At 40.1% G+C, this 26,116-nt stretch overlaps 1 protein-coding gene across 3 annotated transcripts in view; it reads left to right on the plus strand.

Annotated features, from left to right (window-relative positions):
- The window catches only part of LOC134531323 (furin-like protease 2), a 210,219-nt gene that overhangs the window by 45,108 nt on the left and 138,995 nt on the right, over positions 1-26,116 (plus strand). The window lies entirely within an intron of this gene.

The following is a 26,116-nucleotide window of genomic DNA, read 5'->3' on the forward strand; positions in this document are numbered from 1 at the left end:
AAGTCAGCAGCCAATGAACTGGCGTTATTTGCCCAAGTGTACAGGGGAATGTGCAGTCTATCCTGGAGGCCGTCGAAACCGATGATTTTTCCTGTCCCTATGATGGCGACCGCTCAGCCGCCAGGAAGTCCGAGCCTCGCCGCTGCCGGACCCCGCTGGGGCGGCCTTGGGGGGCGGCCCCAGGAGCTGTCTCCCGGACCCGCGAGGGGCGGGGCTCCGCGCCCAAGGCCGGCTCCCGGGGACACGCCCTGGCCCCTGGCTCCACGGGCTGCCCGGATGTCCTCCGCGAGCCACGCCACTCCAGCCTGCAGTCGGCCCGTCCCATACATACAGACAGGAAAAACTCGCGGGTTCATTTCGTGAAATGCTACAATTTAAATAATCATACCTTAGTGCTGCTCCTGCCATTGGTTCACTGTTAATCTGGAGTAATGAGGGCCAATTAGAGACCCTCACTCGTAGAAGCGTCGAATCACAGGCCGCCCAGTCGAGACGACTCACAGGTCAACAGCCAATGAACAGTTGGCATTTGTCCGAGTGAGTAGAGGATAGTAGAGTCTATCCTGGAGGTCATTAAGAGGCCGTGTCACAAATTTGTGCTCCTATCTATATCAATGTTATTTTAAAAGGCAGTTTTTCTCAAAGTCTATAAGAGGTAGGGGCCAGAAATTTTGCCTACTGAAAGTATACAATACATTTAACATAACCGCTTTTTTCAAATTTAGTTATCATATCATATATTATTTCTGTGATGAAAAAAATATAATCAATATTTTGATTTGTCCAGATACAGTGGAATTTTGCTTATATTTATAATTATTTAGCAAAAACTGAAAAGGCCATTGAAATGTATTGTACATTACCTTCCGATCAGTGTCTTCATGATCATGATGGGTTTAAAAACCTGGTTGTAATCAAGTCTTTAACTATTTCATGACAACATTTATACTTAATAATTTGGAGATAGGCCTTTTCTATCCTAAGCCCCTGAGCTTTCACTATCTGGTCTGGCGACCGACCTGACACTCTTCAACCACCCCAAGGGTCTCCGATTGCACATCCGATAAAAAAAAAAGCTGTTCGTTCATTTGTTTTTGTGTCACAGACTTCACACATTTATGCCAAGGGAATATTCCGCTGATGTGACGCCATACGAATGTATTATTCGCGACGATACAACTTTTTTGTTTGTCATCGGGAAGAAATGTTCATTTTGAATTGAGCATTTTTAAATGTCAGCGTAGAATATGCTTATCTGCCCATTTTGTTTCTTTCCATAATAATGAGTAAAGTTAACATTGTCATAGACATTTTATTATATTCGTTTGCCGTCCAAGTAAAACTGTCACACTATATCGCACATAATTATATATTTTACTAATTTGTTAGTTGTCATTTTATTTAAGTTACAAATAACAGTAATCAAAAACTATTACTTAATAGTCCAGAAAAGAGATTGAGTTATTATGCATTTAATAGGGGTTTAAAATATGGTACTACATACATACTATATATATTATACATATTATATATATTATACATATATTATCTTGTTGTCTTCTTTGTAACTTTGCTGGAAGAATGGCATTTGGTATGTATGTTAACTCACAATGAAAATACTTCAGAAGTACTCAACAGTGAACAACCTAGGCCCTATACTAATTTCATTATGTTCATGGAAATATAATTAAAATTACAAATAATGAACTGTATGTGTTTCACGTAGAGATATCGTACGAACTGTATGTGGTACAGACCAACATTTGCTAAGGCTCTGAAAATACTTAATTTCAGTTAATGTGTGGAGAATATTAAAAGTTAAAAATAATGATATATATAAAACAATGCAAAGTTATCAGCATAAAAATAGAAGTTATTTTTACGTAGCGCCTATTGGAATGAATATTTTGTGTTGAATTATGTGGCATGATTAATATTCTCTTATGGTATGTGTGTTTTGTTAAAATCTTATAAAACATAACTTACTGTTGAAGGATTTTCATTTATTTTTTATTGTTATGATCTTATTTAAACAAGTGTTAATTATATTACACATGTCTATTTTAAAAGCATTTTAATGTATACTTATAAAATTGTAATAGGCTTTATAAGGACTCTCAAAATGCATGTGAGTATCTATAATTATCTACATCACCATTATGGCCGTTTCACAAGATCAAATATTTATTGAATTCAATCAGTTGCATTCATTGAACATGATTTTCAATTTGTACATTGAATTCAATACAAATTGAAGATGTTATTCAACTAAGCTTATTAACTTATAAGTATTTTGTTTGTCCAGTACATTAAAGTAAAAGATTCTCTATTATTTAAATAATGAGCATCTATAAGCAATAACGTTTTCTAAATATTTACATAAACATAATGAAATCTAATTTTTCAATACTTTATATCTACGATCACATCAACGGCAGTATTATGTAATCAATGAGGTAATGAAATATCTTTAAAAGATATTTTCTCCTCTGTAAAGTAAATTTGTGATACAGCCCTCTTAATGTTAGTCTAGTGAGTTATTTCGTCTTCTAATATGCTACAGCAATATATAAAACTAAGTTTTGTTAGTGTTTTAGTCTTTTGTAATGTTAAAGTGTAATGTAATCAATTCATTTTTTTTTTGTAAATTCTTATTCATAAAGATACATATCATAATAAGATAAATAGTAATATTTGTAAATTTAGATTCTTTGAAACAACATCGATAAGAGGTTCTCCTACCTCTGTTAAACTGTATGATGGTGCATTGTAAAAAAATTAGGTAGTCTGACTTAAGTGAGATTGTATTTAGATTGTGTGTAATGCATATGCAATATCTAAGCATAAGAATTTATGTTATTATCCTTTTAAAACGTTACACTATGAATTTCGTATACTTTTTAATGTCAACTACCATTATTTTTCACGGAATATTACATCCAGATAAAGAATAATTACCACATGTTTGAAGATTAATTGTATTCCGATACATTTAAAGTATTAAAATTTTTAGATACGACTCATACTACAGTTGTAAATGTGAGATTTCTTGATTCTGAATCCCTGCATCCGCAATTTCCTAGTGAGCCGCCGGTCAGATTGTCATCCTCTCAGATTGTCGAGGAACCAGATACATTTTTCGTCGAGTAATCTGGCGGTATAGTAGCTTTATCACGAGCTGCGGTTACAGTTACTTCGGTTGAATAAGCCACTAAATCTCACTGTTAAAAGAGAGAACTTCTAGACCAGAATATTGGAAATAAAAATTTACTGACACGGCCTCTTAAACCCGCGAATTTTTCCAGTCTCTAGCTATGCATCAATACGCAGGGGCGTGTATTTTTCCCGAAAAGATTCCCGAGACTAGCTGAGAGTTTAAAACAGTGTATCATCGCGTGTGATCAGGATTGGTCGAGAGTTTCTCGTAGGCACACGTCTCCTGCCTCAACACACCAATCACAGTAATTCAGCACGGAAGAAAAGGCTCCGTGAATGGCTCGGCCAAATAAGTCAAAAGGCTTATTACGCAGACGACCGCCAATCACAACAAAGAAACAGCGAAAGCGGGCACACTATATTGAAGTTTAATTAGGTGTTTAAATTATTTTTTTGCGAAAAATGCCTGCCCCTATCAATACGTTATAGTTAGGGACCGGAAAAATTCGCGGGTTCAAATACCTGTACGATGAACTCCATAGTTCTACGTACACTCGGTCAAATGTCACCCACTCATTGGTTGCTGTCTTGTGAGACGTCCCAACGTAGCAGCCTGTGATTCGATACAGCTTTGGTTGGGTGTTTCTCATTGGCCCAGAGTCGTCCAGGTGAGTTGTGAGCCAATAGCAGAGGCAGCACTGAGGTATAACTATTTGGAATTTAGCCTATCGCGAAATGAACTCGCGAAGAATTCCGGTCTCTAGTTATAGTTTCATGTTATGTTGGGAAATCTAATTGCCGAGTAGGTGACTTCTGGCCGCGCGCCTCGAGGATCGATTACACGGGGCGATAGAAGGGGATATCAACTAGGGCAAGTAATGCTTTCCCGTTTAGCTTACTCCTTAAAGGCGAGATTAGATGTTACAATCACACGACATACTTCTCATTAAAACCACGCTTCAGCTGTTAGTCAGCGGTGACTCATGCGTCATACATTTAGTGGTTTCCTTGTGAATCTCGACTCGAACATTTTGCATTGCAGTTCCGTGCCTTTCGAGGACGCTCGCTGAAAGGAGGACCAATCACGGGGCGGGACCGGGTGGGAGAGGGGGCGGAGCGCTGACATACGTCACGAGGAGTCTGACTGTGACTGACAGGCTGCACCTAGTCCGCTCTGCTCTGCTCTGCTCGGCAGAACCGATTGCTTCGGCAACACAGCTGTCAGCATATAAACCGTGTTTGGTTACACGCAGAAACACGCACAAGTCCCGTTATTATTTGGCTACTGATGAGATCTGACTGGAAACCACTATTACACAAACAAAAAATACCTTGAATGCCACATTATTGGTAGGGACTGGAAAAATTCGCGGGTGCATTGTCCTCTAGGATAGACTCCACAGTACTTAACAAATTCGTGGAAATGACACTAGTTCATTCTTCATTGGCTGCTGATTAGTAAGACGTCTTAACGAATTTGTCCATAATTCGGCATTTTCTTGGTTTAGGTTTTTCCATTGGCCCGAAGTTCCCCAGATAAAATGTGGGCCAATCGCAGAAGCTGTACGAAGGTATATTTTTTTTTTAATGTCAGTCCATCGCGAAATGAACTCGCGAATTTTTCAGGTCTCTAATTATTGGTCCAGTCAGTCTATATCTTACCTCTCGATAAACATCGCCTTAAACATCTGACCTCGCCTTCACACTCCACCACTTTGACCAACCCTACGAAATCATGTGCAACTTTTAATTTTTTTCTCTCTCGTGTGCACCAACTTGTCCACCAGTAGGTCCGGTAGGAGACAGCCTCCAAACCAGCTTGTTCTAAAACAATCAAGGCCTGAAGGGTCTCGAGGCCAAGATCCAGGGCCAGAAGTCGGGAGCACTCACCCTAGACCACGGATGCCGACAACATGCGCTACCTGGCTCGGCCACGTTTTTGCTTCTTGCTGATATGAGACTTCAATGGAGAGTATGTGCGCAGATAATGGACTGTTGAAGCTGAAATTGTGTGCCTTATCCAGCAGCGCAGACACAGGACATGAGCTGTTACCACACACTCTACTACTAAGCGTTGTCTCTATTTCCGCCGTTAAAACACACTCGAGTGACTCACCGATATTTCCCAAGTCCAGTTGGTTTCACTTTCAGTCAAAGTGACGGCAGTAAGGGTTTTGACAGCGTGACGGCGTTGTCGGTGACTTCGAGTAGCGTAGCCTCCCCCGTCCGATGGCGGCTCTATTTATACGCATTGGGCAAGCTTCTACCAGTTTCCAGAAGCTCCCCGAGGCTCGTGGAACCGGAACTGCGGGGCGGAGTCTCATCTCCGTCTCCCCCCTCCCCCCAGACACGAGGACCGCCGAGCGGCTCCGAGGATAGCCGAGGCTTCCAGCGCCCAACTCGCGGCTACTCGCTGTCTGCCGTGCGGGTTGCGTTCCCCGCGCGCTCAGGCGCACGGCACATGAAACGCAGAGTCTCTCTGTAACAAAACAAATAATCACATGACATAGCGAACATGGCGGATGAGACTGGGTCATCAGTGAAACGGGACAAAGTGTGACGCTCGCCGCTGCTTTAGCGCGGTGTCGCCTCTAAGACGAGGCTTTGAACTGGCGCGCAGTCTTCTCGTCGTCCACAGGACAGCTATGATATTTGAGCCGTAACTAAAACATTATATGGCGGAGAAATGAGGATAAAGGTGTGGTGCAAGTCCGTTGAGTGCTTTCAATAATCTGTACCGAGTTTTTCATGCCTAACAATTAGTCTGAAAACACGCGTTTTAAGCTATTTTCACTCTTATAAGTAGAGAGCGAAAAAATTCGCGAGTTCATTTCGCGATAAGCTAAAATACAAATAGTTAATCTTCAGTGCTGCCTCTGCTTTTGGCTCACAACTCACCTGGATGACTCTGAGCCAATGAGAAACACTCAACTAAAGCTGTATCGAATCACAGGCTGCTACGTTGGGACGTCTCACAAGACAGCAACCAATGAGTGGGTGGCATTTGACCGAGTGTACGTAGAACTATGGAGTTCATCCTGCAGGTCATTGAACCCGCGAATTTTTCCGGTCCCTACTTATAAGAAAACAGTTCAGAAACGAAATACGGAAAAAATTACTCATATGCCCTCAGCGTAATCTGAAATGCTTTTCTTATATACCTAGTAGTGTTATTTACTTCTGAAGTTCTACACGCTGCATGAGCCCAGGTAGACGGGGCCCTTGAGTTGATCAGGAGCCAGTGAACGAACGAATGGCACTGGCGTGAGTTGTACTAGTTTAGGAACATTACTCGAGTTTCTCGCGTTTCTGTCCACCGCTGGAGAAGGCTGCCGAGCCGCACCACCCATGGACAACTGTCTACGGGAAAGCTTCGTCGCGGAAAGGTGACGTCAGCTGGGGTACAGCCCGAGAATAGCCGCGTTCACACCTCGGGAACCTTTCACCGGCGGTCGCCTGCTGGGCGCCTCTGGCTCCGGGTCGTGGAAGAGATGAACTGAAGTGCTGTTGTTCGCCATGAAGTCCTGGTGTACTGCCCGACAACCAGGCCTCGCCCACCTATAACTTCATACCTAGGGCCATGTGTATTTCGCGAATAAATCTGAACGCCTATTGGTCTGGAACACGGCATGCCCGCACGCAATGGTTTCTTCTCTGCGAGAGAAGTCGTTGCCTTATTTGACCCAGCCACTCAGGACGCGTTTGCTTGCGCACTGAATTACTGTGATTGGTTATGAAACGATCGACATAAATCGGAAAGGAACTACCCAATCACGAAACACAGATGATGCTACGGTGTTTCAACTTTCAACTGGTCTCGGAATCTTTTCGCGAAATATGCATGCCTCTATTCATACCACACGTAAACACTATCATTGCTAGGGACTGGAAAAATTCGTGGTTTCAATTACCCCTAGGATAGACTCCAAGATCCCCTACATACTCGGGCAAACTGCGTTTACTCATTGGTAGAGACCTGCAAAATTCGCGGTTTTGATGGCCTTCAGGATAGACTGCACATACCCCTGTACACTCGGGCAAATAACGCAAGTTCATTGGCTGCCGACGTGTAAGTCGTCTCAGCTGGTTTGTCTGTGATTCGATCCTTCTTTGGTTGAGGGTTCATAACTGGTTGATATTCGTCCAGATGAACAGTAAGCCAATAGCAAAATTATCTAAGAGGTATATGTGTTTGAATTCTAGCATATCACCGAATGAATCCGCGAATTTTGCAGGTCTCTACTCATTGGCTACTGTGAGACCTGTCAGTTGGGATGCTTACTATTCGAGACTTCTTTGGTTAAAGTTATTTCACTGGCTCAAAGTCCTTCGAAAAAAAAAACTGTGAGCCAATCACAGGAGCAATATGAAGTTGCACGTGTTTGGATTCTAGCATTACGGGAAATGAATCCGCGAATTTTTCCGGTCTTTAATCATTGCACTATTTCAGTTGTAACTGTAGTAAGGTAGCAGGGCTGGTTCTGGGACACTGTAAACAGAGCAGCAACATGTATGTGTGATCGCCCACAATTAATGTTCGCTCGATAACCGAAAACCTGTACAAATTAAATTTCTAGGACATAAAACACTATAAATTCCACAGTCGAAAGAGTGTAAGAGCTTTTTACTGTTATCTCAAGGGCTGGGAACTCAACTTGGGTATGCTGTTTGATGTTATTTCTTAATTGTTCTAAGACATGGTCAACGACTGGCTATGCACTTGTTTTTAATCTCTGTTTTTATCTAAGAGAAAGATCGTAACATTCTATTTGGTAACAGAAAAACAAAACCACTCTGCTACACATTTTTTTTATTTCAAGGATGAATTATTGCGAACATATTATTTAAGTATTATCAATGAGAAACATCTTGTGTTTACCAAAATAAAAATTTTCAGTCATGCTTTTACCAAACCAAGTATTATGAAAATATATTTGTGGAGCATCGTGTACTCCCACTATTGGGACTGTGTATTCCTTATGGGGCTGTGATGTGGCTGCCTTGATGTGGCTCCACCATCGTGACCCTACGGGATGTGTTCGGTTGTGTCCGCCGCGCGAGAAGTCTGTGATCCGGATCTCATCGGCTATGATCGGCCATCTTCGACTTCGACCACAATACTCTATGCTATTCCACTAATTGTGAAGTACACTACTTACTACTAGATAGAATTTCTTTTTCAGTATAGCCTTCTAGCATCCTATAAATCACCTTATGTGTAGTTTGTTAAAACAATTTAAAGATATTAAAATATTTAATGGTTGTAAGTGAAGTCGAACTCACGCCCTTTCATTTCGGAGCGCGGTAAGAAATAAATGAAAGTTTTTGTAAAGAAAATGTAAATATCTGTTAAGTTAGTAAAATTATTTATATACATATACATTTATTCTTATAAGAATTTCTGATAGTTTTAGTATTCTAGATATTAAATAATTTTTATTGCTCTAAATGATATATAGTGATATATGAACAGGAGTATGTGGGGATCGAAATCGCGACACACAAACTGAAGGTCGAAACTGGGAGTATTTCCAAATAGAAGTAGCAAAATATATATATTTTTTAATAGCAGAGCACACGGAGAAAATCTTTTACAACATGGTAATGCAAATAAAAATTCGAAGCACTCTGAGAAAACCATTTACCGATAACCCAAAATTAAAAAATATAAAAAATATATATAATTTAAAAAAAATTATTTAGTAAAAGTTTTTAAAAATTCAAAAGTTTAATTAAATATATTCTGGCTTGTTAGCTTCTCCTTGCTTCAGGAAGGATAGAGTTCTAGCACTAGCCAGAATGTGCTAGAACTCTATCCTTCCTGAAGCAAGGATAAGTTCGAAAGCCAGAATTTATTTCATTAAACTTTTGAATTTTTTTCGAATTTTTATTTGCATGAACATGTAAGAGATTTTCTCAAGGTATTAGAGGTTATTTCTGTCAATCATTTGTACCTTGTCCCAATAGTGGAAGTATACGATGCTCCAGAAATAAATTTTCATAATATTTGGTTTGGTAAAAGCCTGACTGAAAATTTTTAGTTTGGTAATTACAAGATGTTATAGTGATAATACTCAATAAAATTTCTCAATAAATCATCCTCGAAACAAAATAAATGTAGAACAGAGTGGTTTTGTTCTTCTGTTACCAAATAGAATGTTACGATATTTATGTTAGATGGAAACAAATATTAAAAACAAGTGCATAGCCAGTCGTTGACTATGTCTTAGTATAATTAAGAAATAACATCAAACAGCAAAGACTATCCAAGTTGAGTACCCAGCCCTTGAGATGTAGGGAAGGAACTTTTATCCTCTTTCGACTGTGGAATTTTATAGAATTTTATGACCTAGAAAATTTATCTTTACATGTTTTCGGTTATCGAGCGAACAACATAATTTGTGAGCGATATCTGCTTAATATAATAACCTTCATTCCAGTTAGATGTTGTCGCACGTCCGGTAACGTGACGGAGATTGATGTGTCACGAACTGCCTATCTGGATTCGCGCGCTGTCTCGTGTTCGTGCGAGAGTGGTGAGTGGACAGATCACGTTTCGATTTGAAGAACTGTTTTTGGTATGACGTAGCAAATTTTCCGACCAACCGCAGATGTTTTGTAATGCTGCAGCTGCTTTCGCATTGGTCCATTCAGTAGTCCCCCAAGCTCGTTTCCCCAGACAGAGCGAGCCAGGTTGTACATTTTGAAGACATGAAAAGGATATTAACAAACATAATTAAATATTGTTGAATTTCTTGGGTTTAAAAGTTTTAATACAGGTTAAAGGGGGTGGTATGTTACATTATTTTGTTTATAATATTTTTTTTGCACATGATATTTGTTAAAAAAATACACAATATAACTATATTTAATTGTTGTTAAAAGGCTTTTCTTCTAGCAAGTCATTATTTAATATTTTTTGAACATAATGGCAATATTTTTTATGTCAGTCCTAGCATGTACTGAAAACATGAAATGATGTGGTTATACAGTTTTGTGATTAACTGTTCGTATTTAGCCTTCATCTTAAAACGCTTTATTTTTAGTATTTCATTCATTTCTAACTCCCCCCCCCCCCCAAAAAGTAAGTTCTATGGCATTGAGAAAACCTAATTTTTATTTATTTAATAAACGATATATTTATCAACAATTTAGAGTCCGATGACGAAGGTTACATACGGAAGGTTAATTATAACTGCATGTCACATGGTTTCATGCTTTCAGTACTCGCTAGGACTAGTGAAAACTCGCCTTTAAGTTCATAAAAACCATTCGTTTTAGTAGAAAGAAACCTTCTGTAAACAATTAAATGTGGTTATATTATTAATTTATTTTAAATCACTTGCACAAACACGAAATAATAGAAGGAAAATATTGAGGATACCACCCTCTGGGGCGTCGTCTGGTCAGGGTGTATGTTTGATAGTAAGGCGGGATGATAAGGGCGACGCTCGCTGGTGCTTCTAGCGCGGTATCGCCTCTAAGCGCAAGGTTCTGAACTGGCGCGCAGTCTTCTCGTCGTCACAGGAAAACTGTGAAAATTGAGCGGTGACCGTAACATTATATGGCCGAGAAATGAAGATAAAAGTTGTAATGCAAGGCCCTTAAGTGCTTTAAAGACTCTGGACCAGTTGTATTAGGCCTAAACATTACTCCGAAAACACGCCTTTTTTTATAGCCATTTTCACTCTTCTAAAAAACACAGCAAAAAACTTAATCCGAAACCAAAGTACTTTTCGGGCCTCGGTGAACTCTTAAAAGCTTTTCGTAAGCAGACCCCACTCTGATATCTCGAGCAGTTTATGAAATCGCTTTGTTTTTACTGTAGTACGTGTGCCCGGGCAGACGGGGGCCTTAATGGCCCCGCCCACCCGGGCACACACACGGTGTGCAGAGCTTCAGGAAAAACAACGCTATTTGAAAACTACTCAAGATATCCGAGTGGGGTCTGCTTACGAAAAGCATTTAAGAGTTCGCTGAGGTCCGAAAAAGTACTTTTGATTTCGGATTAAGTTTTTAAACTGTAATTTTAGAAGAGTTTAAATGGCTGAAACGCATGTTTTCAAAGTAATTTTTAGACCTAAAACAACCGGTAAAGATTCTTGAAAGCACTTAAGGGACTTGCATTACACCTTTATCTTCATTTCACGGCCATATAATGTTACGGTCACCGCTCATGTGCACTGGGAGAAGACTGCGCGCCAGTCCAGAGGAGACACCGCGCTAGAAGCACCAGCGAGCGTCGCGCTCGTCATCCCGCCTCACTAGCACACATACGCCCCTGACGAGCCGGGCCCCTTGAGGCCCAGTATCTCCAGTACTGCAGTGGCTGCCGCTCGTGCATTGGGGCCATGCCGGAGTGTGGTTGGCGTCGCACCGAGACGAGTGCATGTCTCACAACTAGCCCGGGATCCCAAGCGCGCGGGTGGACCCCGTCGGCCGGTGCGGGCTGCGAACAACCACGAAAACCAGCGGGCTCCCTTCACTGCTCCAGTAACGGTGCCTGGAGGCTGCTGGAATGCGAACCTCTTGGAGACGGGCGATGCCCCAGTTCCCGCCCCCTGCTTCTCACGACTCTGGCCCTTCTCTCGATGTCATTGTCTGTCCATCACCTCACGGCTTGTGCTGGACGGCATTTCAGGGATTTAACCCTTGTAAGTATCTTTAACATATAATAATTTTTTTTTGTCATGGAGCTAGGGTTAAAACACGAAAGGAAATCGAATTTATCAGTACATTAATGGGTGATTTTTGGATGATTTTTTTTTTGGAATTTTTCACGAATTTTTAGGTTAACTTCAAGATGGCTGACAAGATGGTGGACGTCACGGTTGTAAATACTACTGGATTGGACCAGCCCCCCCCAAAGAACTAAAGAACAGCAGGTTAAATGCAGCGGCAGCATCACAGTTGGTGGACTTTGGTGACAGGACCACAGTTTGTTTGACGTGGCATCTGCGACCATGATCCAGCGAAACATGACAGTCGCGGCGTGTTTCGGGAACTGGTGTTTGTTCCCGTCCTGAGGCACGTGTTGACGGATCTTCGTCGTCGTTGCGACACCGACTTGACAAGTGCCAGATGCGAGCGAGCCTCGCCGCGATGCTGGAGCCGCCCGGCGGACTGGCCTGGATGTAGGTCGCCGTCAGCGCAAGGTCGTGAGCTGGGGGGGGGGGGATATGCCCCTGGTCTGAAAACCACACACAACTTAGAACAGTCATAACTTAGAAACCTGGAAAAAAATCCACGTAACTTACAACTGTCATAAGTTAGAACGATCATAACTTAGAAACACGCAACGCAGAATCACACAACTTAGCAACGTAGTAACGTAGAAAGTCATAACTTAGAACTGTCATAACGTAGAACAGGCATAATTTATAAGATTCTATCTTGTGCATTTCTACGTTATGTGTTTCTAAGTTGTGACAGAACCCCCCTCCCCTGATCGGAGCTGTCTGGCAGCTAGTACTGTCGCCCGCCGCCAGGGACGCATGCGCCACTGGTACCAACACAGACGCGCCCGAGGAACAGTGCGGACACACAAGGTCCGAGATCCCGACCAGCTCTTCTCCCTGCACCGTCCTCCTTGTCCTGTGCTGTACCTGCCTGCTTCACTCCTTGTCCTGTGCTGTACCTGCCTGCTTCATGCTTGCAACACCCTGTGTCAGTGCAGGTTTCACCTGCGCCCAGCTCTACTAGCCGTCTATAATGGCTGCCGTGGCTGGCCAATCCCCGAGCAAAGCACACGATGCATGCTATCCTTCCTGCTCGGCTGAGACCCTGAGTACAGGCTTCGACCTGGGACTTACCTGGTCTCTTCCCTGACACAGACCCCTCCCTAACTAACACACTTGCTTGCAGTTAGGTTAGCAAACAGTGGTCCCTGGTCGGCAGAGCGCTCTGCGGTCAGCAGTCAGCTCGAGGAGCTGATTCAAGGCCAGCTGACATTTGGCGCCCGTTATCAAATACTTCAGCATGTAAGACATTATAGTTGATGATTAAACGTGGGTAGGCAATGATACGCAGGAGTAATATTCCCTGCAGGAATCGAAACTTTTCAGTTATTTTTTGTAAGTCAGTCATCAACTTTAAAAATTATTTCTACAATCAAAAGTTGTTAATCAGTCGATATATTTTCAAAAACTTGCTTATTTTATGTTATGAAAAGGTTTCCTTATAAAAAAAATTCACGCATTTAGTTTTCTCTTTTTTTCCCTTCAGTACAGCCTAAAAAAAAAAGAAAATTTCAGAAATGTAGGTATTGAAACATTTTTTTTTAAAGACCAGTTGTAAGGATGACAATTATTTGATTTGGGTTGATGTGGCTGACTAGTTTCGAGTGTTTTCGTCTGCACCTGTGTCGGAGTAGTCGCCGGCCTTGCAGCTGCGAGTGAGTCCAGGGCTCGCAGCGCTGCGGCGCGTGCAGCTTCGCGCTGTCTTGTCCGGTGTCAGCTGCAGCTGTCAGCTGTCAGGAGCCCCGACACGGACATGGCGCGCGGGGAGTGAGCGACGGTGACACGCCGTCACTTGTTCGCCGCTCGTTAAATGGGGCAGTTGTGAAGGTGTTGTGTAGAGAACTGAAAAATTCGCGGATTCATTTCGTGAAATGCTACAGTTCAAATAATCATACCTTAGTGCTGCTCCTGCCATTGGTTCACTGTTAATCTAGAGTAATGAGAGCCAATTAGAGACCCTCACTCATAGAAGCGTCGAATCACAGGCTGCCCAGTCGAGACGACTCAAAAGTCAGCAGCCAATGAACAGTTGGCATTTGCCCGAGTGTGCAGAGGTCATTGAACCTGCGAATTTTTCCAGTCTCTAGTGATGTGCCGTGCTTGCACGTGTGCTGCTTTAAGGTCCTGGTTTAGTGGTTGTCACCATGCAAAAACACGCAGTTTGAAAAGGAAAAGCCAATACGGTAACCTAAACAGAAATCTCCAGCTTTTTATTTTATTTTTTTAATTGCACGTTCTCCCCTTCGGAGCTCTGCACACACACTGCATAAAGAAAAAAAAATGTTTGTCTGTAAAGTCAGTTCACGGACGATAGTTTAACGTGACGTCATAACAAAACATTGATGAAATGATTGCATACTTTTATGAATAAAATTGAGTCATTTTTATTGAAATATCACTATTTTGTATGGATACAAAGAAGGAGTGAAATGAAATCTACAATTTAATTGATCAATTTACTTTTATTTACACTCTTTAATTCAAATATGTTTATTACTTTAACGAAGAGATGATTTTAACTATAACTTTTATACATGTTTGCTATTTAACTTCTTCCAATCTGTGTTATTCTGTTAAGGATAGGACGATGATAGGAAAAGTAGGAAACGAATGGGAGTGTTTCAAGTTTAATGTGCCTCGAAAAAGTCAAATCGATGGTTGTTCCAATCGAGTGGAAGAGAGTAAGATGCGGCGCAAGCATACAATGAGCGTAACGGGACAATGTGCGTAACGGGACAATAAGTCATACTTTTTCGTGCGTGCAGCCGGCGTTCTTCGATTTATTAGGTGTTGTCACGTCAAAAGAGCGCGTGCAACTCATTACACGTGATAGAAGTTAATCTTATTTGGCAATTAGTACCTCGACCCGTAAGAATATCATAAGGGATAAAACAGCAGAGAAAGAGGACAATTTTATAAATAAACACGAATTAACAGTAGTATTTCTCCCGTCAATATAACTGCTGTGGATATCAATCAATAATAATTAATTAACAATAAATATTACTCACTGTTGAAATAATCACATCATAAAATTTTATACTAAGATTTCCAGGACCCATACTGTAACACGAAAAAAATTCTAACTACAATTTATACACGCAGGGCTTGAAAAAAAATATGCTGAGGTATAACATATTTGGAATTGATTCCAAAACTCTGTTGTTACACGGTTATTATTATTATTATTATTATTATTATTATTATTATTGCAATCAACGGAATCAGTGTTTGGGTCAACACCACTAAATGATTTACTTCCGTCAAAATAAACGTCGCGAGGTCTATATTGCAACACAATTAGTTCCAGTGCACCGTTTGGTAGTGTAAAAATTGCCAGGCAGACATGAGTAGAGACTGGAAAAATTCGCGTTTGAAGTGACTTATAGGATGGACTCCATGATCCTCTATGCACTCGGGCGAATAGCATCTGCTCATTGGTTACTTACCCGAAGCACATGTTAACTGGGATGCTCGTTATTCGCTACTTCTTTTGTTTACATTTTTTCATTGGCCCAAAGTCCTTTAGATATACTGTGGCCAAATCAACGAAGCAGGAAAATTGCAACCTTTTTGGATTCTAGCCTATCGTGAAATGAATGGGCGAATTTTTCAGGTCTCTAGACATGAGGCATCGAGGATGGGTCGGAATGAAGAATGAAGAAAAGTGCACAGCGGCCCGCGGCAGTAGGCATTGCGTTAAAAGGAAAGCAGCTCAGAACACACGCCGTCTCGCGGGCGTGTGCAAGCTTCATGGTGTGAAACGGAACGTGTTCTGGGGGAGTTAATTACCAGAACAGTTCCAGGGAAAAGTGTATGAGTTGCTAACAGCGAGTAACATCGTTAGCAGTGAGGAAGTAATGTGAGTCAGCCACCTTATACGCTGAAACAAAGGCTTGTTTGCATTAACCAAATAGTATTTGTAACGTGAACATTGGTTGGCTGGGCTGTTCTGCCAATCAGGGGCGATTTGTCTCGCGTTGGCTGTGGAGCTATGTTTTGAGGATTTCTAAAGTGTGGGTTCCAAAAGCCAATTAGAAGAAAGGAATGCTCTGATTGGCCCACAGCAGCAGCCAATCAGGAAGCACCTTCCCCTCAGGCGAGAGTACATAAAGGCAGGACAACTGGTAAGAACCTCAGTAGGTAGAGACTGGAAAAATTCGCGGGTTCAATGACCTCCAGGATAGACTCCACTATCTTCTACACACTCGGGCAAATTCCAACTGTTCATTGGCTGTTGACTTGCGAGTCGTTTTTCGACTGGGCAGCCTGTGATTCGACGCTTCTACGAGTGAGTGTCTCTAATTGGTCCTCATTACTCTATATTAACAGTGAACTAATGCGGCAGAAGCAGCACTAAGGTATAATTATTTGAATTGTAACATTTCAAGAAATGAATCGGCGTTTTCAGGTTTCTAGTAACGAGTATTTGATTATATATATTAGAGACCGGAAAAATTCGCGAATTCATTTCGCGATAGGCTAAAATACAAATAGTTATACCTCAGTGCTGCCTCTGCTATTGGCTCACAACTCACCTGGATGACTCTGGGCCAGTGAGAAACACCCAACCAAAGCTATATCGAATCACACAGGCTGCTACGCTGGAACGTCTCACAAGACAGCAGCCAATGAGTGGGCAGCATTTGACCGAGTGTACGTTGAACTATGGAGTTCATTCTACAGGCCATTGAACCCGCGAATTTTACCGGTCCGTATGAATGAATGTAATCCAGAATCACAACTGCTGACCCCCACTCGGATGAGCTCCGCACACGGCACTGCGGCAGGTATGCAGGTAACTGTCACTAGCACGAGCTGAGCACCCACTGTCAGCGCGTGTCGGCGGCGGAGCTGGGCGCTGCAGTGTTGGCCGGGTCTCGCTGCCCCGGTGCTGTGCGAGAGGTCACGAGGCCAGAGTCCGCACCGGGCGCAAGGGTCGGGCCGTGTCGTGACGTCACTGTTGGCAGTTTCACCTTTCACCTTCCGGACCCTGTGCTGCGTCGCCACGTCGCTCTGTGTCTCAGACGTTTGTTCTGGTTATTATTGGGTACATTTCAAAGAAATGCTACTTATTGTAGCCATTACCGTGGTGCGACATCCGGGAATATGTTTATATAGTTCTTCGTTTCGTGGTCAATAGACCCCAAAACCATCGTCAACTCAAAAGTTTAGAAGAAAAAAAACACACACACATATATATATCTATATATATCACAATTTTGTGGACACGATAAATGTCGCAATTTCTCTGCAATCACTCCCGAACTGATACATAAAATCTGGTAATGAATAGGGACACCTGTATTTCGCGAATATATTTCGTGTCTAGGTACATCGCAAAACACAGTAGTTTTTTTCTTGTAGTTACTGGCTGTGGTCGGCGAGAGGTGTTTTCCCGCACTTGACGGGGCCAATGGGAATGTGGATACCGTACTGCTGCACGCACACGATTCGCCTTTACTCTAAGAAAAAGCTACAGTGTTTTGTGACATACCTTGACACGAAATGTATTCGCGAAATACAGGTGTCCCTAGTAATGGATAATCTCGGCCTAGTTCCTTAATGGGCAATATCCGACCAAAAGGGTGGAAATAGGCAAGGTTTTTTTTTTGAAAACCAGAAAAATGGTTCTAACTCTCGTGATATGGAAAATATGACATCCGTTTGAACGTTTTATAACTCGTAGGAGTAATGCCAAAATCTTTTGACTGATTTAAGTTTTTGATACGACCAACCATAACTGCAAGGGGTAGAAAAAACAAGGGTTGGCGGACAAAAAAAATCATAACTGCCTTCTTAGGCACAACTTCCAAATCGTACAAATTGTGTATTGTATTAATCTTGTAATTTTTATTTAAAACTTTTGTCTGAAACAATTTTTTATTAGACGAACCATTGTTTTAGGGGTTGAAATAAATAAAGGGGTAGAATTAAAAAAAAATCATAATTTTGTACCATGACAACTGTTAAATCCATTCTGTTCTACTGTAAACTCTTAAATTACTATCTACAACTTTCGTCAGAATAATTTTTTATACTGCCAACCATTACTGCAACGGGTAAAATAACCGATGGTTGGAGGACAAAAAAAAATGGTAACTCCCTTCGCTGGCTCAACATCGAATTTATACGAATTGTGTATTAATGTTATAATTTTTATCTGAAACTTTTGTCTGAAACAATTTTTGATATGAAGAACGATTGCTGCAAGGTGTTGAAAAAACGAGGGGTAAAATTTAAAAAATATCATAACTCCCTTTGTAGGTACACTATCAAATCCGCTCAAATAGTTTGTAAATATTATAATTTTTTCCTAAAACTTTTATCAAACAATTTTTGCGGATAGAAACCATTACTGCAAGGGATGGAAATAACAAGGGTAGAAGAACAAAATGTCTTACTTTTTAAATACATTTACTTTTATTTCCATTATAATTTATTGTAAAACGCCTAAACTTTACCTGAAAGCGCTGACTGGAACAATTTTTGATTAAACGAACTATCACCGTAAAAACATGGGTTGAAATTAAAACTATAACTTTTTTACCATAAATTTCGTCGAAGTTTATTAATAACTATCTTAATATTACCTTAAACCTTTGTACAAAAATATTTATACGACCACGTATTAGTACACGACCACGTATTAGTACAAGGGATGAAAATAGTGTTTGAAGATCAAAATTGCATGAATATATTACTAGGCATATTATAAAATTATTTAAGACATTCAATGCTGGATGCATTAAGTTTAAAAACATTCAAAATATTTTCGCTGCATGGAACATGAAATAAAAGTTAAATCGATACTTTTTTAAATATTGACGAACATATAGGATGTTATGTCGTCTACATTATGGTCTTAAAATGTTCCAAGAGTTTATAGAAGTTTACAAAATATTCCCAAAGAAATAGGTACTTTGAAATATACCTTGTAGGCTGTGCCGAAAGGTATTTTTATTATTCATTTGCCTTTTTAAAGTTATACTTCTTTGGGCGCGTTATGAAAAAAAATGATGAGAATTAATATTTTACGATGCGTATACAACAAAAATTGATAGGCTGATTAAAAGCTTCATACAAATAAAAATTACACATGTGCTTTTAAATCTTATATTTTAGTGATTGATAGTGAATACTGGTCTATATAATTACAAACCTTTATTTACTGTAATTATTTGTGTAAGAAATTATTTATAAACGTTTTCAAGTGTATTTTCAAGCGTATTTATACTAATGATGTTATGTTCCCTTATGAATGATTTATTTCCATCATAAATTATCACATTATTAAATAAATAACTAAAATTAATAAAGTAGTATAAATATTCAGAATATGTATTGATTTTCATTACTAATCCTTATTTTTTACTAAATTTATTAATTAATTTTACTCATGTGTTTATATTAATGTATAATACTGAGTATTTAAATAAAGTATTTAAATTGTTTGAATTTATACTATACAACCGTATTTATATCACTCCGGTATTTTTATTATTTTATTTCTATTAATTATTTGCATGAAAAATTAAAGGTACATTTTTTATTACGCCAAATAAGTATAACTTGTAACGTGCAATCACAAGTACACACTCACCAATTCTTTTTTGTTGGGTGTGTGTGTCATCATATACAAGTTTTTAACTAATTGATTCTGTAATTGTTTTATTTACCCTCGTGGATAGAAACACCCGACAGTAGCTTCTGGTGTCGTGAAAGCTCTCCCGCGATAATCAGGACGAGCGAAAGCACTCTGCGGTCTCTCATTGACTCACGCAGTGTGCATTAACAGCTCATTCCTCAGAGGGTTCCAGGAAATACAGGCAAAAAAAAAAAGGGTAGGTTCGTGTTACGTTCCTCTAGAATTTTACTGTGCTTGGAACCACCTGTGTTTCATAAAAAACGTGATTAAGTATTTACTATTTAAAACACACTTTAATAATGCTTCCGTTTGTGTGTGTGTGTGTGTGTGTATATATATATATATAAATTTCATATTGTTAAAATATGTTGACCCTGCCATTAATAATATTATGATATCCTTAAATAATGCGAATAAGTTACAAGTAACACCGAAGATTATTAATTAATGTTATAAGTACGTGTATATGTTACAGTTCGGAGTAGGGTTTTATTTAAGCTAGATAGCGTGATAAGATACATGACACCCTGAGAGCACTTGAGCACTTGGGAACACTGTTGCACGGGTGGTCCAGAACCAGCCTGTTCTTCCTACTTGCTCGGAGCAGCAGATAGTGCAATGTGTGCGCGCGGGGCGAAAAGATACATGACACCCTGAGAGCACTTGAGCACTTGGGAACACTGTTGCACGGGTGGTCCAGAACCAGCCTGTTCTTCCTACTTGCTCGGAGCAGCAGATAGTGCAATGTGTGCGCGCGGGGCGAAAAGATACATGACACCCTGAGAGCACTTGAGCACTTGGGAACACTGTTGCACGGGTGGTCCAGAACCAGCCTGTTCTTCCTACTTGCTCGGAGCAGCAGATAGTGCAATGTGTGCGCGCGGGGCGAAACCGCGCTTGTTTTGTCATCCTGGCGACCGTAATTGCGTAATTAGCTCCCGCCACTCCCCCCTACTTCCTTCCACTGTTGGATCGCCCCCTCCTGTGGGAGGAGTGGGGGGGGGGAAGGGGGTTTACTCTCGGGACCTTTGAGCAGGGGCAGCGGGCAGGGGTGAGGCCAGGGCCTGCGGTGACAGCTAATTGGGGAGTCTCTTTCCTCGCACTGGGCCAAGACCTGGCGTGTGCTGTCCCGTGAAGGGTGTTCCTGCGAGTGTGGCCACTTCTGGGATCCAGATACATCGAGGTCCAGCACTGAAGTGCTTGTTTGTTTGCCAACTGAACTGTCTCATAGCTAGAGACTGGAAAAAATTCGCGATTTCTATGACCTCCAGGATAGACTCCACTATCCTCTACACACTCGGGCAAATGCCAACTTTTCATTGGCTGTTGACATGTGAGTCGTCTTGACTGGGTAGCCTGTGATTCGACACTTCTACGAGTGAGGGTCTCTAATTGGCCCTCATTACTCCAGATTAACAGTGAACCAATGGCAGAAGCAGCACTAAGGTATAATTATTTGAATTGTAGCATGTCACGAAATGAATCCGCGAATTTTTCTGGTCTCTACTCATTGGCTATTGTCTCGTGACCAGGGTGTCCACAGTTAGTTCTTTCCTACTAGATCTAGTACTTTTAAAAGTTTTTTAGTGGTCTAGTACATTTACGCTCAGATCTAGTACTTTTTCCTTTAATATAATAATATTACCGTAACTCCAATATGTTTCAGTAAAAATGCCCAAGATGGATTTGAAATAGCGAAATCCATTTTGAAAGCACTACAAAACACATTAATTAAGGCATTTTTTTGTTCCTGGCTTTTATTCTGCTGACAGTAATTAATTTAAATTTAGATTATCAAGGTACTGAATAATAGTCATCATGTTCTGATTTCATCAGTGGAAGAAAAAATAAAAATGATAATGAAATATTACATGAAACCTCAGTATGTTTTAAATAATCCAATTTAAAAAATAAATCCAGCTGACAACGGCCATTTTTTAGACATAATCAAAGTTTATCTAGAAGCGAGAGTGGATGCCCTATTGGTGGGGTTAGACAAGAACATAGTTCCACCAAGTGATGTAACACAATTTAAAGTTAAATGTTTGGCCTTCTTTGTTGAATTTTGCTTCCAAGTTTTAAAACGAACAAATTTAAACGATTCAATTCTAAAACGTTTAGTTATGCTGAGTCCAGAAAAGTGCAAATCGGACGACAATCACAGTATAAAGCCATGTGCCAAAATTTTTCCTAATGTTATTGAAGAAAAAAATTACGAAAACTTGGGTAGGAAATGGCGTTTATTGACGACTCTAGAAGAACAGAAGAAAGACGACAAATTTATGGATTTTTGGAATACAGTTTTTGGAATACAGTTTTTGGAATGAAAAATGCGGTAGGAGACCAAATGTTCCCTTCTTTAACAGTGTTCATTAAAGCCATGCTATGTCTGCCTCATTCATTCGCAGCAACTGAAAGAATATTTTAAACAGTAACATTAAACAAAAATAAAGATATAAACAAAACAAACACCACTGGTAAATGAACTTTGTTAAAAGAAAAAAAAATTGAAGAACACGTCAGCTGCAGATTTTACTGTTTCAGAAGAACTGATTAAGTTAGCAAGCTCTGCTAGAAAAAAAATGAATGAATATTTCCTGTGGTTTATTTTGTGAGTGGGAACTCGGAAAATGTGTAAATATAATATTTAGTAAATGCAAGTTTAATGCATAATTATTTCAAAAACAAAACTTTTTTTTTTTGCAAATTCTAAACATTAAATTTAATCACATGTAATATGTCAAGTGCAGGATTAATACATGGGGCATCATGTAACACCAACTCCAATTGCATGCTGGTGATAAAATGGTGAGTTAAAAAAAATTATTTTATTTTTTATCTTTGCATGTGTTATTTTAGTTACTGTTTATTTTCAATTCATTAATTGTTAGAACGTTGCAATGTCATAATAACTCCCTAAATTGGTAAAACGATAACAAATTATAATTTAGTACTTTTTTTTCCTTTCAAATCTAGTACTTTTTTCCGGACTAAGTTGGTACGAAATATTTTTTCTTTGTGGACACCCTGCTCGTGACCTCTGTCAAATGGGACGCTTGCGATTAGATACTTTTTTTTTGGTAGAAGGTTTTTCTTTGGCTCCTAAGTCCTTCAGATAAACTGTGAGTCAGTCGCAGAAGCAATATAAAGATACAGTTGTTTGGATTATAGCGTATCATGAAATGAACCTGCGAATGTTTACTGTCTCTACTCATAACTAGAGACCGGAATAATTCGCGGATTCATTTCGTGGTAGGCTAAAATTCAACCATTTTACTTATGTGTAGTTTTTGTTATTGGTTCACAGTTTGTGGGAAGTAATCTAGACCAATGAAAAACCCTCCAAGCGCCTACTTGCCCTGGCCGTAACGGTCACTCAGGCTTCTAGATATAATGCGCCTTCTGTACATGGCTTCTTAACCATCGCTAATTATAATAAGGTTTAATATTTTTTGAAGTGAAACTTCTTTGGCCGCGATGAGTAAAATTTCAAGGCCGAATTTTAATGCTACGTTTGTGTGAAACATTGTTTAAGTAAGTAGTTTATTGACACAGAAAAATATACATAAAATGGCGCCTAGTATGTGAGGCTGCCCTTAATACAATGTGAATCATTACACATGCTCTGGCCATATCGGCTCTTTCGTGTAACACGTAAGAAAACGAGACGATTTTTACAGAAAAAAAGTTGATTATTCTAATAATAATGAGGAAACATTGTTGTGAAGTGTTTCTGACGCGAAAAGGATTGAGAATAGCTACACTTTCCAAAAAGTTATAAAGAGAGCACAATGCTATATACGTTGCTGAGCTCGTTTTCGTTCTCCTCTTGGTGCGCTGATTCGTTCCCCGCCAAAAAAAAAAAAGAACCGAGGGAGAGATGAACGAAAGAATAATACATGTGTGCGCGTGCACTTGTTTCAGAAAATAGATATAGGTATCCTATACGGTCAGCGAATTTTTAAAATTACTAATAGCGCTCGCGTTCCTCCTTGTTCAACCAGCAGCGTAGAGAGCGCTGTTGAGACAGTACCTGCATTCCCAGCATAGATAGTGCTACCTGTCATGAATAGTGTCTATTGTAAGTTTTATTACAGTTATATTCATTCTGAAAGAAGAACAATCAATGCTAACGCCAATTATTATTATTATTATTATTATTATTATTATTATTATTATTATTATTATTACACAGGATAAACTATTTGTCGCAGTCAGTCACAATTTATAATAAGGCATTTCATCAAATTAAGTATAATACTCAAAAACAGCCAAATGTTTTAAATACTAACCGATATAAAAAAAAATTCGCTGAAAAGAGTCTTTCAGTTTCTTCTCCTTAGAAGTGAAAATGGAATATTATCAGATTATACTCTTGTAACTCTTTGTAACAACTGCGTACCATGACCACTTCGCTGCTACCCTATTGCTTGAATCTGGTGTGTGAATGTGCGAGTGACTGGTTTTAATGTAGTAGCACCAATTTTTTTTTATACTATTTGCTCTATGTTTAATAACTTGCCTTTTTATGTATGTGGTATGTCTATGCTTAATTTTTAATTACTTTAAATTAGTTATGGTTGAATCTTTTGTAATAGCTAATATTTGAACATTAAGTTAAAATTTTAATTTGTTCTCTTAATATTTAGTCAACATCTGCTTATATCATGCTTAATTTTTAATATTCCACTATTTGATGTAATTGCAGAAAAGTGGTAACGCCTTAACTTCGCCACCAATAAAGACGTTAAATAAAAAAATTAAAATAAATAAATACAACAAGATAATGCATTCCCAAAATTCTCATTCCAAATTTTCATTTAAAAAAATAGCATTTTTTAAAAATAAATTTGAAAAAAAAAAAACTTATTTTCATTAGGAAGTTGAATTAAAAAAAGGTTTTTTGATCTGTGGTTGTGTGTGTCTGGGAACACAGCACATCGAAACAGGGACAGCGAAGCTAAGGACGGGCCCCGCTATGTCGCCTGCACGAGTTTGACCCGGAGGCCCGCAGTACAGGCGCTGGCGAAGCTGTCTCTCCCCCGAGGGGGAGAACTGCTTCATCCTCCACCCTCCAGTAATCAGAGGCGAGGGCTGTGTGCAGACGAGGAAGGGGTAGTAATTTGCATCCCCCCCTCGCGCCGGTAGGTAGCCGGCGAAATCGAAATCTCCCCCCTCTTTCGCGAAGGGGACTTGTATCTGCAACAGCGCTCCCCAGGGCTCGAGGCGACGGCTCCATCAGATGCGCGAGACAGATCTCATTTCTCTTCGAGCACCCCCCTCCCCCCATATCCCTGGCCCTGTTCGGGGCGCAGCCCTGGGTCGGGTTAGTGAGTCACGCCCCCTCTCGCTTCCTGAAGGTAGCTTCTCTCTCTGCGCTCTGTCAGCAGTTTCTGTCCTCCAGTTCACGAACAACGCCGGTTACATCTTATCCACGGACTAGTTCACTTGCTTTGAACGTGACTACAAAAAGAAAATTTCTTGGCATTTAAAAACTGCAAGAACACTTTGTAGTTCTAGTTGTAGTTTGGAGCATTTGGAGCGTTGGAGCTGTTGGAGCTGTTGGAGCATTTGGAGCTTTGGAGCTGTTGGAGCATTTGGAGCTGTTGGAGCTGTTTGAGCATTTGTTGTTTAGAACCAAATATACAACGGGGAAGTCAAAACACAGCACAATTTCTGCTAAGATTTCAGTTCTTTCAAATTATGAAGAACTATTCGTTTATTTTAGTTGAATTCTTCGTCGGGAAGAAGGTAAATGTACTGTAACTTCTAACAGCGCGGGCCGCTGTAAAACACACCAGCGTGCAGACAGCTAGATACTTAATCAGTTATGTGTAGAGACTGGAAAAATTCGCGGATTCATTTCGTGATAGTCAAGAATCCAAAAACGTTTGCCTTTATACTGCATCAGTGACTGGGCCACAGTTTATCTGAATGATACTCACCAATGAAAAACCTTTAACAAAAGAAGTATCGAATCACTAGCGTCCCAGTTAACAGGTGTCACGAGTCAGTAGCCAATGAGCAAATGTAATTTTCCCGCTTGCATAGAGGATCATGGAGTTTATCCTACAGGTAATTGAAATCGCGAATATTTCCGGTCTCTAGTTATGTGTCATTGGTAGAGAGACCTGAAAAATTCGCGGGTTCATTTAGTGTTATGCTAAAATTCAAATAATTTTACTTTAGTGCTGCTTCTGTCATTGGTTCACTGTTAATCTGGAGGAATGAGAGCCAATTAGAGACCCTCACTCATAGAAGTGTCGAATCACAGGCCACCCAGTCGAGACGACTCACAAGTCAGCAGCCAATGAACATTTGACATTTGCCCGAGTGTTAGAGTATAGTGGAGTCTATCCTGGAGGTCATTGAACCCGCGAAATTTTCCGGTCTTTAGTCATTGGGGCAAAGTCTGCCTCAGAACCCCGTATCTTGTCGGATTTCACAATATATACCTTGACCTACTCAGGCTGAAGTCTATTGGTCATCTCACTATGGTATGAATAATATAAATACGCTCATCACTGACTCAATGACTGACACACTGACTGACACACTGAATAACTCTGACACA

Source organism: Bacillus rossius, chromosome 1 (assembly GCF_032445375.1).
Source record: "Bacillus rossius redtenbacheri isolate Brsri chromosome 1, Brsri_v3, whole genome shotgun sequence".
NCBI classification, from domain to species: domain Eukaryota; kingdom Metazoa; phylum Arthropoda; class Insecta; order Phasmatodea; family Bacillidae; genus Bacillus; species Bacillus rossius.